Source organism: Schistocerca gregaria, chromosome 2 (assembly GCF_023897955.1).
Source record: "Schistocerca gregaria isolate iqSchGreg1 chromosome 2, iqSchGreg1.2, whole genome shotgun sequence".
NCBI classification, from domain to species: Eukaryota; Metazoa; Arthropoda; class Insecta; order Orthoptera; family Acrididae; genus Schistocerca; species Schistocerca gregaria.
The window spans coordinates 196,327,023-196,344,172 of record NC_064921.1 but is presented as its reverse complement, the minus strand read 5'-3'; the positions used below and the strand labels follow the sequence as shown (position 1 = coordinate 196,344,172).

Below are 17,150 nucleotides of genomic sequence, written 5' to 3'. Positions count from 1 at the left end.
AATGAAATAAATGCATCATTAGCCATATTGAAGACTGCAGCACATTCAGTTTTGCCAAGCATTTAGTTTTGGACCTCTTTGCAATAAATTCCTCACATTTTAACCAAAGCTCAAAAACTGGCTAATGTTCATTGGTGTAAGGAATTAGTGAAATAATTCAGCTGAGCAAATGCAAACCACCTACACAACATCATAACTGGAAGAAAAACTTAGAAACTGACCACCATTTAAATGTTTTGGTGTTCTAAAATGAACTAAAACTAACCAAAAGTTGTGTGTTAGGAAACACTTCTGAAAAATATCACGTAATTTTTGGTTATGTTGGAGACAGGGCAAACTGAATGGCATGCGACAATTTATGTGCTCCAAGTTATCAATGGAATTAGGAAGTCCACCAGCTTGATAACTAATTGAGTCTTTCCAAATCTATGTTTTTGAGGTACCAATATCAGAGTGAAAAAGTCACACATAAAAAAAGTTTTGCATCACCCTGGTTCCCAGAACTCCTGAAGATAGATGTTGACTGTGGATACTGTATTAGACACAGTCCCTTTGACTGTCACTAAACCCACCCAAAGATGCAAACAACCATGCATGAGTAGAGCCTATTAGACAGAAGGGGTCTGACAGCCAATCAGTTTCAGTCAACCACAGTTTGATCACATCTGCATTGTTACTTTTTGCCAGGAAGGGCTCTCAACAAGGAAAGTGTCATAGCGTTTCAGAGTGAACCAAAGCGATGTTTGGACATGGAGGAGATATAGGAGGAGAGGCAGGAACTGTCGATGACATGCCTCGCTCAAGCCACCCAAGGGCTGCTTCTGCAGCGGATGACCACTAGCTACGGATTAGGGCTCAAAGGAACCCTGACAGCAATGCCACCATGTCAAATAATGCTTTTCATGCAGCCACAGGATGTCGTATTACGACTCAAACTGTGCGCAATAGGCTCCATGATGCACAGTTCACTCCTGACGTCAATGGTGTGGTCCATCTTTGCAACCATGATACCATGTAGTGTGGTACAGATGGGTCCAACAACATGTCAAATGGACCGCTGACGACTGGCATCACATTCTCTCCACTGATGAGTGTCACATATGACTTTAACCAGACCATTGTCAGAGATGTGTTTGGTGCCAACCCGTCTTAGACACACTGTCCAGCGAGTGCAGCAAGGTAGAGGTTCCCTGCTGTTTTGGGGTGGCATTATGTGGGGCCAACATAAGCCACTGGTGGTCATGGAAGGTGCTGTAATGACTGTATGATATGTGAATGCCATCCTCCAACCAATAGTGCAGCCATATCTGCAGCATATTGGTGAGGCATTCATCTTCACAGACAACAATTCATGCTCCCATCGTGCACATGTTGTGAATGACTTTCTTCAGGATAACGACATTGCTTGACTAGAGTGGCAGTGGGTTCCCCAGACCTGAAGCCCATTGAACATACCTTGGATAGATTGAAAAGGGCTGTTTATGGACAACATGACCCACCAAGCACTCTGTGGGATCTACGCTGAATCACCATTGAGTAGTAGGACAATCTGGACCAACACTGCCTTGATGGACTTATGGATAGTATGCCCCAATGAATACAGGCATGCATCAATGCAAGAGGATGTGCTACTGGGTGTTAGAGGTACCGGTGTGTACAGCACTTGGTACCACCACCTCTGAAAATCTAGCTGTATGGTGGTACAACATGCAATGTGTGGTTTTAATGAGCAATAAAAAGGGTGGAAATGAAGTTTATGTTAATCTCTATTCCAATTTTCTGTACAGGTTCTGGAACTCTCGGAACCAAGGAGATGCAAAACTTTTTTTGATGTGTGTAGTTTCCATGAATAAGTCTGAATCTTTACAGAAGTATGTAAATCTTTATGGCAAAAATTTTGAGAACAATAAAATTATCTGTACCAAAAATAAAGTTTTTCTTTCATTATTTTGGTAAAAATTTAAGTCTGTAATGTTTCTGCTGCTAGTGGTCACAAGTGAACAGCTCAGGTATATGGAACAAACAAAAGTTTATTGAAAACTATTTCCTCAAAAATATTCTCCACAATGAAACAAAAGAAAGGGTGGTTCTTCGAAAATGGATGCTATCCTTCTGTAAATGTAAAAAAGTAAATGATGGTTTGTAAATAACAAAGCCACTTAACACTTCCAGAATCAGTGAATGTCTTAGGAGCTTTACATTAAAAACACTGAATTAAGTTTTTATAGTCACATGCCTTTTAATGATCAGGATTGTGAAATCCTAATAACTTTAATTTAAAATGGAAAAAAATAAGTTTCTCACTTCAGTTTTAAAATAAAAGTCCAAATCCAAGTTTCAGTCAAGAAGAATACACACTTAACAACTCTTGTGATTTATTTTACTGGAAAAGTATTGAGAACCAACAGTAATGAAATCTCTAACTCTGACAAACTTCCAGTCTGACACTATCTTGTCAGGTACATGAACAACAGTGTAATTATATCAAATCTCAATGAATACATTGCTGATCACTTAAGAGCCCCAGGTCAGGAGGCGGCTTACTGTCTAGAAGTTGATGGATCAGCCGTTTGTGTGGTATAGTGGAGATTTCAGTTTTCTGGCTGCAACAGAACTGTTCTCTAGGGCTTATGCACCAATGTAAATACCCATGTTGTGGATAGATACATGCAGTCCTATTTTTGGCACCTCTTCTGTTGCCATGTACACCACCCGGTGACCTAGCTGGAATGTTGATGACCCCCTCTGCTGGTCTGGCCACAGAATTCTGGGGTTGCAAATTTCCATGATGTTGTCTGCAATATAGGGGCTGAGCACAGTGCAACTGGTATGAAAAATAAATTGTGCATTTTTCCTTTGGTGCCTGATGTCTAGTGGGGCACTATGGCATTTCTCCCGCATCCTCCCCTCCACCCGCACCCCCTCCCCTCCCATTCATTTGGGGCGAGAAAATGGAACCCCAAGTGAAGTCCTCAGGTGGCGACTGGCACTTGCGGGCCGCATTGAATGTGATGAGCCATGCATTGGACGGCAGGCAGGCCCCCATGCTTGCAGCAGCAGTGGCCTGGACATCTGCCAGGCATGACTGAGTGGACAGGAAGGCAGGCATAGGGCTGCTGGTAAGACTGGCAGCAACAAATCTGCTAGCTGTCGAAAGCCAATCTGTAAGGAGACCATACACATAAGTGACAGACTGGACACAGAGGGCATAAAAGCATGGAAAAGAAAATGGGAGAAAAATCATAAAATTGATGCAAAAGCCCTAGAAATGCACAATTTGTCTTGCACAGGCACCTACAGTAAGTCATGTTGTGCGGAAACCTGAAGGAGGGAAAAGTGCAGTGTAAAAGCATGTGGAAGGGAAAGGTATGGTGCAAAAGCACCTGGAATAAAATGGTGTTGTGCAGAAGCCCTTGGGAGGGAAATGTGCAGTGTGGAAGCAAGAGGAGGGAAATTTGTGTTGCAGAAGACTGAGATTGTTGTGCAGAAGCCTTTGGGAAAGAGACATTAGGACACTGATCACATAAATAGGCACAGAAAGAAACAAAATGTATGTACATGGAATAAGAATGGACTGGGCCATGCACAGATATTGGGAACATGTAGTGGAAGATCTCCAAGGCAGAGTAGAAGCAGATGAAGAAGGCGGCACTGCATCCAAAGGAGAAAACAGCAGTGGTGCAGTCCAATAGCAGCAGACCCTAGCGGTTCAATGGGTACATTAGCAGGAAGCAGCCAGCATTGAGATGGCATCCCCACAGTCCAGTGGCTCAACAAGAATAAGAGGCAGCACCAGAAGTGTTGGTGGTTGGAGGTGATCAGTCTCAGCAGCGCAGTGATGGCAGCAGCTGGGTACTTCTGGAGTCACAAAGGTGCCAGTCAGTGCTCTGGATGCTGTGTCAGGAACCATCAATTGCAGTCAAGTCAGGAGAGCAACCTCACCAGGCAGTCTTGACATCATGGGATAAGCTATCAAATCCATAATGTGGCACTGCATCTGCCACAGTAAACATATAGGACAAGACTCACAATGTACACAAACCAATCACAAACATTAGTTTCTGTAAACAAAGTGAAAGTCAGAGAAACCAAAAGAGGCACATGAGAAATTGTCCACTGTGTGCTAAGGAACCAAGTCAACAACAGTATGAGACAGGAAATGCACAGGTGGCACAAAACCCACAAGACAGCAGAGAAAAGGAAACAACATGGAAAGCACTATAGACCTGAGTGAGAAACACATTAAGAAGCACAAAACTTTGTCCTTATTGCTAAGCGATGTGTGGTGAACAAGAACAGAAAAAAACTGTGCAAGTTCCACAAAACAGTAGAAGAAAAATTAGAACATTTGCAAATCCCATCCTCATTGCCAATTGACATATCTGCCACTGGCAGGCACAATTAAACATTTACATTTCATTTTTTTATGGAACTTGAACTTCTCACAGTGATTATATGGCATTCTGAAGAGCCATAAGGAGGGAATTCCCCTTAGGCCTATTGAAGTAATATCAGACCATGTAGCAAAACAACTTGCTGCTCTATTGAGAGCTCTTCTAAGTCAGTGTGTGCATCACTTTGAAATTCAGATGATTCCATATGATTAGAGTGATTGTATTTCACTGATATTTTAGTAAGTTTTGATGTGGTCTCTCTCTTCACATACAATCATCTGTCTGATCTATTACAATTGTAACTGGTGTTAGGTTTGATGCTGAATGAACTAATCCATTTCAACATACATTGACTTTCATTTCCTTTCATGATCAGGCAGATGAAGTTGAAATGTGGACCCCTTTGTTGCCTATTACTGCTTGTTTTTTATGGAAGATTTTGTAGAACATTGCTCAGAAGTCATTGGCACTGAAACCTGCATGCAGTTTAGATGTGTAGGCAATACCCTTGTTACTTAGCCTCATGGCAATGGGAATTCGCACAACTTTTTTTAGAGCATCTCAGTTCTATCCACACAAATGATTGCTTCACTATGTACATGGAAATGAATAGTTGCCTTCCTATCCTTGATGTATTAGTTAATAGGAAGCAACACACACTTATCTGTATCTTCAGGCTGATAGTAGTCACCATCCAGCTCAGCATGAAGAGGTGCTTCATACCTTGGTTTAAAGGGTCCATTTCATCTCAGACCTGAAAGATTCTCAGATGAAACAATCCACCTTGAACTTAGATTTCGCTACAAAGCATGTAGCAAGGGACAGATTAGACTTACACTGCATTGTCAACCAACTATGAGAGAATAACAATGTGGTGCCTAAGTGTACAGCTTTATTGCCTCAGGTAGGCAGTATTTAGAATGGGGTTAGTTGCATTCTGAGGAAATTTGATGTGAAGTATTGTTTTTCAACCACTATCTTTTAGGAGCTGTAAAGGGTGATCTTGGTTTGTGTAAGGTAAATAGTTCCAATATCATTGGATAAGCCATCAAATACAGGGGTATTAGCCCTGTTATGTGTACAGGTACAGGTAACATTTTGAAGGTAGGATGTGAGGTACCAGCAGAAGTAAAGCTGTGAGGATGGGTTATGAGTCATGCTTGGATGGCTCACTTGATAGAGCACTTGCCCATGAAAGGCAATGGTATCAGCTTGAAGCTATGGTCTGGCCAAGTAGTTTTAAATCAGCACACACTACTATATGAGGTGCATTTGTAGCATGTCATTGAGAACCTTGCCTTTGTACAGATCATCCAATGGAATATAACAACACATAGACTGTGGCATGCACTTCTAGTCAGTGGGATAGTTTTATTAAGGAAGCTGTTGAAATTAAACTATTAGTGATCTTATGAACAGAGATGAATGTTTTTTTTTTGCTTAAATTCTGCCTGCAATCCAACTCTCTCACACATGAAACAACAGAGGAGCTGAGTTAGCACTACTTGTTCATCTGTCATTAATGTTTCACTATAGATAACTGCTGGTGTTGGTTATCTTTGGTTGTGTGGTGGCACTGTTAATTTACAGTGTGTGTTGTCTTTCTTTGTATGACATCTTTTGTTTCTGGTTAACATAGCTCCATCCACAGATGTTTTATGATGCCTTGTGCAGCAAATTCTCATTTCATTTGTGTCTTGAAAATTACGGGGTATTCATCTGCCAGAATATGGGTGGTTATTGAGGACATTACTTGGCTGCATTCCTGTAAATTGTTTAAACAGTTGGATGTGTGTCTGGTACTTACATTTGATGAAAATCTTTGGACAGGTCAAGGCATGTAATAGTGATACATTTCCCACTTCACAGAAGCTCTGCTGCATATCTAGTGGCACTAGCACTCCTGATGGAAAGGATGTTGTGGGGAAATGAAATTTGGAACATAGAATATGAGGTACTGGTGAAAGTAAAGCTGTGGGGACATGTTGTGAGTTGTGCTTTGACAGGGCATTCAATAGATCACTTTCCCATGAAAAGTGAAGGTCCCGGGTTCAAGTTTTAATCATCCAGGAAGTTTCAGATCAGCTCACTCTCCACTGAAAAGTGAAAATTCATTCTGGAAACAGTCTCCCAGTCTGTGGCCAAGCCATGACTGCAAGATATTCTTTCTTCCAGGAAAACTAGTCCTGCTAGGTATGCAGGTGAATTTCTGTTAAGTTTGGAAGGTATAAGATGAGGTACTAACAGAAGTAAAGCTGTGAGAACAGGTTGTGAGTCATGCCTGGATAGCTCAGTTGGTAGAGCACCTACCCATAAAGGCAAAGGTCTGAGGTTCAAGTCAGTGTCCAGCCAGGAAGTTTCAGATCAGTGCAAACTTCACTGAAGAGTGAAAATTCATTATGCATGGAGGACTCTCCTTAATAATTCTAAAACAGTAGTGAAAGTTGATATTACCTCTCTTCCTTTCTTTCTATCTCTTTCTCTCTCTCCTGCTCACACTTCTCTTCCTCTTTCTCATCGTCCTTCATGTTCTTCTTCTTTTTTGTTTTCCCCTGAAAAAATGTTGCAGTATGGAAAGAACTTTATATTGGTATAGGAAATTTGAGAGCATCTTTTGGACAAAATTTTCTAGTATTGTGGTGATTTTGAGGGACCTAATAATAATTCAAGCCTGCTTCTGCAGCTAAGTAGTCAATGCATCTGACTGCCATGCAGAAGACCAGGATTCAGTTCCTAGTACTCCCAGGAATTTTCCCACAGTGGAAGGAATAGAGTGGGTTATACTCAGCTTCATGGTGAGGCTGTACTTTAGTGAGAAGTAGCGGCCCCAAGGTCTGGGGAACTGACAGCAGCTGGGAGAGTGGTGTGCTGACCTAATGCCTCCCATATTGCATCCAAATTACATCATAGGCAGAGGGTGACATGACAGTCAAAGGATACTGAATGATGCATCACGGCCAGTATGTAGAGCTGTTTATATAGTTTTTGCAAAAGGCAGTCTACATACACGAACAATGGAGTTTACTCAAAACAAGAAACAGAGAGGGAAACCTACAAGATGCTTCTAGGAACAGGGCAAGCAATCTTAAGTCTGTATTCCAAGGAAAGGCCAGTCCAAGCCATGTCAGAGTTCAATCTATTAGAAATAATCCACTAGAATGACACAGTAGTCAAAACAATATCAGTGGGAAGCACTCCACTGTTCACATCATAACTGCATGGACTAGCCCTGGGCCAGCTTATACACAAGAGAATAGTGTGATCCTATCAGAGGTTTCACATGAGACAAAGCACTGTCTGAGTAATGGTGCCATGACATTCAGTAGTAGAGTTGTGCCAGCTACTCACTTTCCATAGTAATTTTGGGTGGTGCGACTACATCCCTTCCACCCCAAGTAGCAACTACCACGAGAGAAGATGAGGGTGGTGGAAGTGACACTTACGGGTGTCGCTGCAGCAGGCTGAGGCAGGACAAGGTATGATGCGAGATGCTTAAGTCACCACAGGACTGCAGTTTCTACTGGCGTCTGTGGAGCAGATGGTGGAGGTGAAATTGGTTTTAGTGATGTTGCAGAAGTCTGTGGGGTGGAGGTCATTCTGTAGATCCAGGGTGGGTGGCACCAAAACTGATGGGCACACACTAGTGGACCAACCCAGAAAGGAGAAGCCTCAGTGGCAGTGTATGCCAGCAGTGGCCACAGTATATTCAATAGGTTCAATACGGTACATTGAGAGCAATGATGAACCTGCTTTGCCTGGCTATGACTTTTGGTCAGGATGGGCATGTGAGTTGCTAGAAAACTACAGTAGGCTTTAGGTGCATTGCTAGACATTGTTTTCTTGCAGAACTCGATCTTGAAGATTTGGATAAAACATTCAGCATGTCTATTGGAGGCTGGGTGAAAAGGCTTGGTGCAGAGGTGTTGAATCTTGTTATGGGCATGAAACCTATTAAAGTCACAGCAGATAAACACCATCCCATTATCAGAAATCCAGCATGTGGGATGTCTTCTGTGGCAAAGACTTTTCTGAAGACCATGATGGTAACAGCTGAAAGCAATGGGAAACTACAGCCGTAATTTTTCCTGAGGGCATGCAGCTTTACTGTATAGTTAAATGATGATGGTGTGCTCTTGGGTAAAATATTCTGGAGGTAAAATAGTCCCCCATTCGGATCTCCAGGCGGGGAATACTCAGGAGGACATTGTTATCAGGAGAAAGAAAACTGGTGTTCTACGGATCGGAGAGTGGAATATCAGATCCCTTAATCGGGCAGGTAGGTTAGCAAATTTAAAAAGGGAAATGGATAGGTTAAAGTTAGATATAGTGGGAATTAGATAAGTTCAGTGGCAGGAGGAACAAGACTTCTGGTCAGGTGACTACAGAGTTACAAACACAAAATCAAATAGGGATACTGCAGGAGTAGGTTTAATAATGAATAGGGAAATAGGAGTGCAGGTAAGCTACTACAAACAGCATAGTGAACGTATTATTGTGGCCAAGATAGACACGAAGCTCATGCCTACAACAGTAGTACAAGTTTATATGCCAACTAGCTCTGCAGATGATGAAGAAATTGAAGAAATGTATGATGAGATAAAAGAAATTATTTAGGTAGTGAAGGGAGATGAAAATTTAATAGTCATGGGAGACTGGAATTCGAGTGTAGGAAAAGGGAGAGAAGGAAACATTGTGGGTGAATATGGACTGGGGCTAAGAAATGAAAGAGGAAGCCGTCTGGTAGAATTTTGCACAGAGCAAATCTTAATCATAGCTAACACTTGGTTCAAGAATCATAAAAGAAGGTTGTATACATGGAAGAATCCTAGAGATACTAAAAGGTATCAGATAGATTATATAATGGTAAGACAGAGATTTAGGAATGAGGTTTTAAATTGTAAGACATATCCAGGGGCAGATGTAGACTCTGACCACAATCTATTGGTTATGAACTGTAGATTAAAACTGAAGAAACTGCAAAAAGAAGGGAATTTAACGAGATGGGACCTGGATAAACTGACTAAACCAGAGGTTGTACAGAGTTTCAGGGAGAGCATAAGGGATCAATTGACAAGAATGGGGGAAAGAAATACAGTAGAAGAAGAATTGGTAGCTCTGAGGGATGAAATAATGAAGGCAGCAGAGGATCAAGTAGGTAAAAAGACGAGGGTTAGTAGAAATCCTTGGGTAACAGAAGGAATACTGTATTTAATTGATGAAAGAAGAAAATATAAAAATGCAGTAAATGAAGGAGGCCAAAAGGAATACAAACGTCTCAAAAATGATATCGACAGGAAGTGCAAAATGGTTAAGCAGGCATGGTTAGAGGACAAATGTAAGGATGTAGAGGCTTATCTCACTAGGGGTAAGATAGATACTGCCTACAGGAAAATTAAAGAGACATTTGGAAAAAAGAGAGCCACTTGTATGAATATCAAGAGCTCAGATGGAAACCCAGTTCTAAGCAAAGAAGGGAAAGGCGAGAGGTGGAAGGAGTATATAAAGGGTCTATACAAGGGCGATGTAATTGAGGGCAATATTATGGAAATGGAAGAGGATGTAGATGAAGATGAAATGGGAGATACGATACTGCGTGAAGAGTATGACAGAGCACTGAAAGACCTGAGTCGAAACAAGGCGCCGGGAGTAGACAACATTCCATTAGAACTATTGACGGCCTTGGGAGAGCCAGTCCTGACAAAACTCTACCATCTGGTGAACAAGATGTATGAGACAGGCAAAATACCCTCAGACTTCAAGAAGAATATAATAATTCCAATCCCAAAGAAAGCAGGTGTTGACAGATGTGAAAATTACCGAACTATCAGCTTAATAAGTCACAGCTGCAAAATACTAACGTGAATTCTTTACAGACAAATGGAAAAACTTGTAGAAGCCGACCTCAGGGAAGATCAGTTTGGATTCCATAGAAATGTTGGAACACGTGAGGCAATACTGACCGTACGACTTATCTTAGAAGAAAGATTAAGGAAAGGCAAACCTATGTTTGTAAGACTTGGAGAAAGCTTTTGACAATGTTGACTGGAATACCCTCTTTCAAATTTTAAAGGTGGCAGGGGTAAAATACAGGGAGCAAAAGGCTATTTACAATTTGTACAGAAATCAGATGGCAGTTTTAAGTCGAGGGGCATGAAGGGGAAGCAGTGGTTGGGAAGGGAGTGAGACAGGGCTGTAGCATCTCCCCGATGTTATTCAATCTGTATATTGAGTTAGCAGTAAAGGAAACAGGAAAAAATTGGAGTGGGTATTAAAATCCAGGGAGACGAAATAAAAACTTTGAGGTTCGCCAATGACATTGTAAATCTGTCAGAGACGGCAAAGGACTTGGAAGAGCAGTTGAACGGAATGGACAGTGTCTTGAAAGGAGGATATAAGATGAACATCAACAAAAGCAAAATGAGGATAATGGAATGTAGTCGAATTAAGTCAGGTGATGGTGAGGGAATTAGATTAGGAAATGAAACACTTAAAGTAGTAAAGGAGTTTTGCTATTTGGGGAGCAAATAACTGATGATGGTCGAAGTAGAGAGGATATAAAATGTAGTCTGGCAATGGCAGGGAAAGCATTTCTGAGGAAGAAAAATTTGTTAACATCGAATATAGATGTAAGTGTCAGGAAGTTGTTTCTGAAAGTATTTGTATGGAGTGTAGCCATGTATGGAAGTGAAACATGGACGATAAATAGTTTGGACAAGAAGAGAATAGAAGCTTTCGAAATGTGGTCCCCCCAGGGGCTCAGCATTCATTTGCTGAGTACGGGCTTGGTGACCTCGGGGTCCTGAGCTGGGGACTGGTCAGCGCCGCCAGTCTCCTGTCACCGTAACCCCCGGACATGCTTCAGCGACCACCGCATGGTGCGGCGGTGGAATGTTGTGTGCTGCGGGGAATGGTAATCTTGGCTTGACCACCTGGATTGTGAGGAAGGTAAACCTTTATAAAAAAAACCTCAGTCCTACGGTGTGCTGTGTGCCTATAAGATGCATGGCTATTGGGGCGGAACAGTCGCAAGCGGGCAACCTCTGGGGCACCTGCCGCACCCCATTTGTAGAAGGCTTATTCAGGCACGCGGGGCTCTGTCTGAGCAGATCTTTAGTTCCCTAGCTGCTGGTCGGACCACAATGGACCCTTCGACCTCTACATTTCCCCCTACCAGTGGATTGGGTGGGCCACTGGTAGGAAAATACACCCCATCGAAAAAGCGACTTCGTGCTGCGAGTCCTCCAGTGCCTGGTGTTACTAGAGATTTATCAGACTGTCGTAACAGAGCACAAGCTGATAACCAGAATGTGTTTTTGATTGTCAAACAGAAAGAAGGTAGCTTTGAGTGAGTTTCTCCCTTTTACATCCACAAGGGTCTTGAGGGAATTGCAGGAACACTGAAATCTGTGAAGCGACTGGGCAGTGGGACTCTGTTAGTTGAAACATCTAGTTCCCATCAAGTCACTTCTCTTCAGAAAGCAACCTGTCTCGGAGAGTACGCTATCAAGACTGAGCTCCACACCACTTTGAACTATAGTAAGGGACTTGTGACATGTAGGGACTCGGTGTATATCCCCAAGGATGAGTTGAAATCTGAGTGGGCTGACGAAGGTATTGTGAACGTGCAGCATATTATGAAATGAGTCGATGGGGACCATCGTTTATTCTCACGTTCAATTACCTGAGACTCCCAGAGCATGTTAAAGCTGGTTTCTTACATTTGCCAGTACGGCCATATTTCCCTAATCCAATGCGCTGTTTTAAATGTCAGCGCTTTGGGCATACTATGTTGGGATGCAATGGGGTATCCACTTGTGGTAAATGTGGTCAGCCTGCGCATGAAGGAGCCGATTGTTCATCGCCTGTGAAGTGCATGAATTGCTCTGGGAGTCACCCTGTCTGGAGCCGGGTCTGCCCCATCTATCTCGAGGAACGGAAGATACAGGAGATCAAAACATCTAAGCGCATCCCCTATGGTGAGGCCAAGAAGCTCTTTAAGGCTATGCAGCCTCCTGTGTTTACAACATCTTTCACTTCCGCTCTGCAGAAACTGGTACAGTTGGCCACTGTTGCTACACAAACGGAGGTTGCTAGTGTCAGCACTAATACCTGCGTTTTCCAGTGCACTTGTACTGCTGCGGTTGTTTTGCAACCTGTAGCTCTCCCCACAACATCGGACAAGGCCGTGGTTGCTGACATTGGGGTACTTCCTGCCCCTCCCCATATGGCACCTTCTGCCCAGGCGAGTAAAGCTCCAACTGTTGACAAGGTTCTGCATTCTAAGCCCCCCAAGATGAAGATGCCGAAGGTGAAGGTTTTGCCACCTGAGGAGACTAGTCAGGGTCAATTTGATGATGATGCCATCATACTGCCTGACATCTCCCTTGGGTCGCCATCGGAGCTGATGGACATTGATGTCGACCGGGGGCGATATTCTCACCCCAGGAATAAATCTCCGGCCAGTACAGGCTAACCTCCAAAGCACAGAGGCACGGTGAAAATTCAAGCACCCTGATCACTGGCTCCCATATTACAGTGGAACCTCAATGGGTTCAGGACACATGTGGCCAAATTCCAACTCCTTGTACGAGAGCACCCCTTGTGCTTATGTCTCCAAGAGACACATTTTCGGGCCACCGATGCTCCTTCTTTATGGGGCTATACCGTGTATCGAAAAGATGATCTGATGGGGGAAATGGCAAAGGGTGGTGTTGCGGTTTTTGTCCATGACATGCACCACTCACCTGAGCTCCCTCTCATTACGGACTTGCAAGCAGTTGTAGTTGACCTTCTTGTGGGGCAGAAGCTCACAATCTGTTCCGTTTACTTACCGCCTTAAGATTGCAATAGACTCTGAGGCTCTTACAGATCTTATTAGCCAACTCCCCCGCCCATTTCTCCTTCTGGGGGACTTCAATGTTCATAATGTCTTATGCGGCTCACAACTACTTGCCCCAGGGGTCGCATTCTGGAAAGCCTCATGGCTTCCGAAGAACTGTGCATCCTCAACTCTGGTGTTACCACTCATTTCTGTACTGCTTCTGGGTCGTCGTCAGATATTGACCTTTCCTTTTGCTCTCCAGCACTCACGGATTCTGCTCTGTGGGAGGTTGCCACTGACCTCCATTCTAGTGACCACTTCCCCCTTTGGATTCACCTCCTGGATGAGACTGTGGCATTACCAGTGCCGCCCAGGTGGCACCTCTGCAGAGCTGACTGGACACTTTTCAGCCATTTAGCTGTTTTGGAACACCGTGCCAGCATCCGCGAATGGGTTGACCATGTTACAGCCGTGATCTCCCATGCTGCTGAATTGTCGATCCCATGGTCCTCAAGCCATCCCAAGAGGTGTCCTGTCCCTTGGTGGACCACTGAGTGCCACTGAGCCATCCGAGCCCGCCGTGCAGCTCTGCGCTGCTTTAAGTGCTGTCCCTCAGCTGACAATCTTGTGGCCTTTCGGGTGGCAAGGGCCAAGGCGAGGCGAGTGATTAAAGAGAGCAAACGAAAGTCATGGCAATTGTTCTTGAACTCTATCTCCCGCTCCACTAGTTCCACAAAAGTATGGGAAGCCATCAGGAGGATTTCCGGGAAATGTAGCCAACTACCTGTCACAGCATTGCTGCATCAGGGTTGTCTACTCACGGCGCCGAGAGACATTGCCCAGACACTGGCAATGCATTTTGCGGAATCTACTGCCACTATTAACTGTGATGCAGATTTCTGCCGCTCTGAACCCTACAACTGCCACTTCACAATGTGGGAACTGGATTCAGCACTGTGGCTCATGATACTGTGCCAGGTGATGATCAAATCCTGTACAGCATGCTGCAGCACTTGTTGCTGCCATCCAAGGAAGTTCTCCTGAATTGTTTTAATATGATATGGTCATCTGGCACGTTCCCTGACTCGTGGAGGGAGGCGATTTTGATTCCCCTCCTCAAACCGGGGAAGGACCGAACGCATCCCAGTAGTTATTGGAGCATTGCTTTGATGAGCTGTGTCAGGAAGATGTTGGAATGCATGGTCAACCATCGCCTGGTTTGGCTGCTTGAGACCAGGCAGCTCCGTAGCCACTCTCAGTGTGGCTTTCGGAGATGTCGTTCAACTATAGACAACTTGACCCTGCTTGAGGCGGCCATCCAGCGGGCCTTCCTACATAACCAGCATTGTCTAGGTGTATTCTTTGACATTAATAAGGCGTATGACACTACTTGGCACCGCCTTATCCTCAATCAACTTCATCAGTGGGGCTTTCGTGGCCATCTCCACATCTTCATTCGGTCCTTTCTTTCCCACTGCCTATTTCGATATCAGGTTGGTAATGTGCTATCTGATTTGTATATGCAGGAGAATGGTGTTCCTCAAGGAAGCATTTTAAGTGTCACCCTCTTTGCCATCACCATTTACAGTATCACGCCCGCTATCAGGAGTCCGGCCCAGTGCTCCTTGTTTGTGGACGATTTTGCTGTTTTCTGTTCTTCCTCCAGTCTTGTCACTGCTGGTCGGCAGCTGCAGCTTCCAATAAAGTGATTAGAGCCATGGACTGTGAAGACAGGTTTTACCTTTTCTGCAGACAAATGTGTGTGTGTTCATTTTAATCATTCTCGACGTGCTTTTTCCTCCCCTGAATTGCGTCTGAGGGACACCATTCTTCCTTTTAGAGACACTGTGAGGTTCGTGGGCCTCACTTTTGATTCCAAGTTGTCATGGTTGCCGCACCTTAAAGACCTCAAGGTGCGGGCCCTGAAGGCACTGAATATTTTCAAGTGTCTGAGCCATCGGTCCTGGGGAGGAGATCGGATGCGTCTGCTGCAGTTTTATAGGGCTTTCGTCCGGTCGCGTCTTGACTATGGTTGCAGCGTGTATGGGTCAGCGAGGCCTTTGTATCTGAAGATTCTTGATGCAGTACACCATGAGGGTATCAGGCTGGCCACTGGTGCCTTCCGTACCAGTCCCATCCCCAGCCTGTGTGCTGAGGCAGGGGAACCGGCACTCGCCATCTGGTGGAAACTCCTCATGGTGAGACGAGTGTGTCAATTCCTTGCCTGTCCTACCACCCCTACATACCCTACTGTTGCCCGACCGCCTATGGAATGTCTCTTTTCCAGTCGTCCCAAGGCAATGAGAACATTTGGGATTCGTGCCAAGCATTTGTTCGAGTCCCTTGATGTGGAGCGTGTGGCACACCAACTCCAGGGTTTTACCCGCCTGCCTCCCTGGTTGCTCCAGAGGCCTAGCATCATTTTAGACTTGTCAGAGTACCGGAGGAGCTGCACTCCTGTGTTTGTTTTTACCTCCTTATTTTACGATATTTTAAACCAGCATCCTGACCATGTAACAGTATTTATGGATGGCTCTAAACTGGGGGACGCAGATTGTTGTGCTGTTGTTTTCCCTGATCGAGTCATCAAGTTACCGCTTCCTGTGGCATTTACTATCTTTGATGCCGAATTGTTTGCGATCTTGTGGGCATTGGAGCAGATGAGATGTGTTCCCAGTCTTAAGTTTCTCATCTGTTCTGACTCCCTGAGTGACCTTCAGACCATGCAACACCTTTACCCAGCAGATACAGTCGTCCAGAACATTCATGATGCCCTACTCCACCTGCAACGGCAGGGGAAGGAGGTTTCCTTCTGCATGTTCCCTCCCTCAAGTTGTTGAATGTGCCATCCCCCTCCATGCTGTTACCTCCCTTTTGCGTTTTCGTATTATGTGTCAGTGGGAAGAGGAGTGGTTGGTAGTCGGTGAAAATAAGCTGTGTCTGGTCAAGGCCACCATGCAGCCAAGGCGTATACTACCAGTCATGCAGGCGGGATGAGGTTCTCCTGACTCGCCTCCGCATCGGGCAGTAGTCCCTTAATGCACGGTTTTTTACTCCGGCGGGAGGACCCCCCAATCTGCAGTGCTTGTGGCGTCCAGATTACTGTCCGCCACATTTTACTTGACTGTCCTTTGTTCTCTGACCAGAGGGCGGTGGTTTTCTTGCCACCGGATTTGCCCTCTATTTTGTAAGACGACACAATGACTGTGGTTAAGGTCTTACGGTTTTGTGTCCTGTCCAATCTGTTGCCCCGGATTTTAGGGAGAGGATTTTAATGTTTTGCTGGGTGACTGGCTCACCCAGGTTTTAGGCAAGAGGTCCACCAGTCATGATTACCTACTTGTTTCACTTCGATTTCTGTTCTCTTTTCCTTGTGTTTCTGTTCCTTTCTTAGTGTGTTTTGTCTCCTCTTGTTTTGCTTCTGTATATGAGGATTTAGAACTGCATCAGGTCTGTGTCTTTTAGCAGTTCTCCTTGTTCACTGTCCATCTTCGTCCCTTCACCGAATGTGTTCCTGTTTCTATGCATTTGAGCACTGATGACCATGCTGTTTAGTGCCCAAAAACCTCAAACCACACACACACACACACACACACATCGAAATGTGGTGCTACAGAAGAATGTTGAAGATTAGATGGGTAGATCACATAACTAATGAGGAGGTGTTGAATAGGATTGGGGAGAAGAGAAGTTTGTGGCACAACTTGACTAGAAGAAGGGATCGGTTGGTAGGACATGTCCTGAGGCATTAAGGTATCACAAATTTAGCATTGGAGGGCAGCGTGGAGGGTAAAAATCATAGAGGGAGACCAAGAGATGGGTGCACTAAGCAGATTCAGAAGGATGTAGGCTGCAGTAGGTACTGGGAAATGAAGGAGCCTGCACAGGATATAGTAGCATGGAGAGCTCTAGCTACTCTAGGAGCTGTGGGCAAA

At 44.4% G+C, this 17,150-nt stretch overlaps 1 protein-coding gene across 1 annotated transcript in view; it reads left to right on the top strand.

Annotated features, from left to right (window-relative positions):
- Positions 1-17,150, top strand: part of LOC126336664 (tubulin glycylase 3A-like) — a 153,262-nt gene that overhangs the window by 78,311 nt on the left and 57,801 nt on the right. The gene's annotated exons all lie outside the window — the stretch shown is intronic.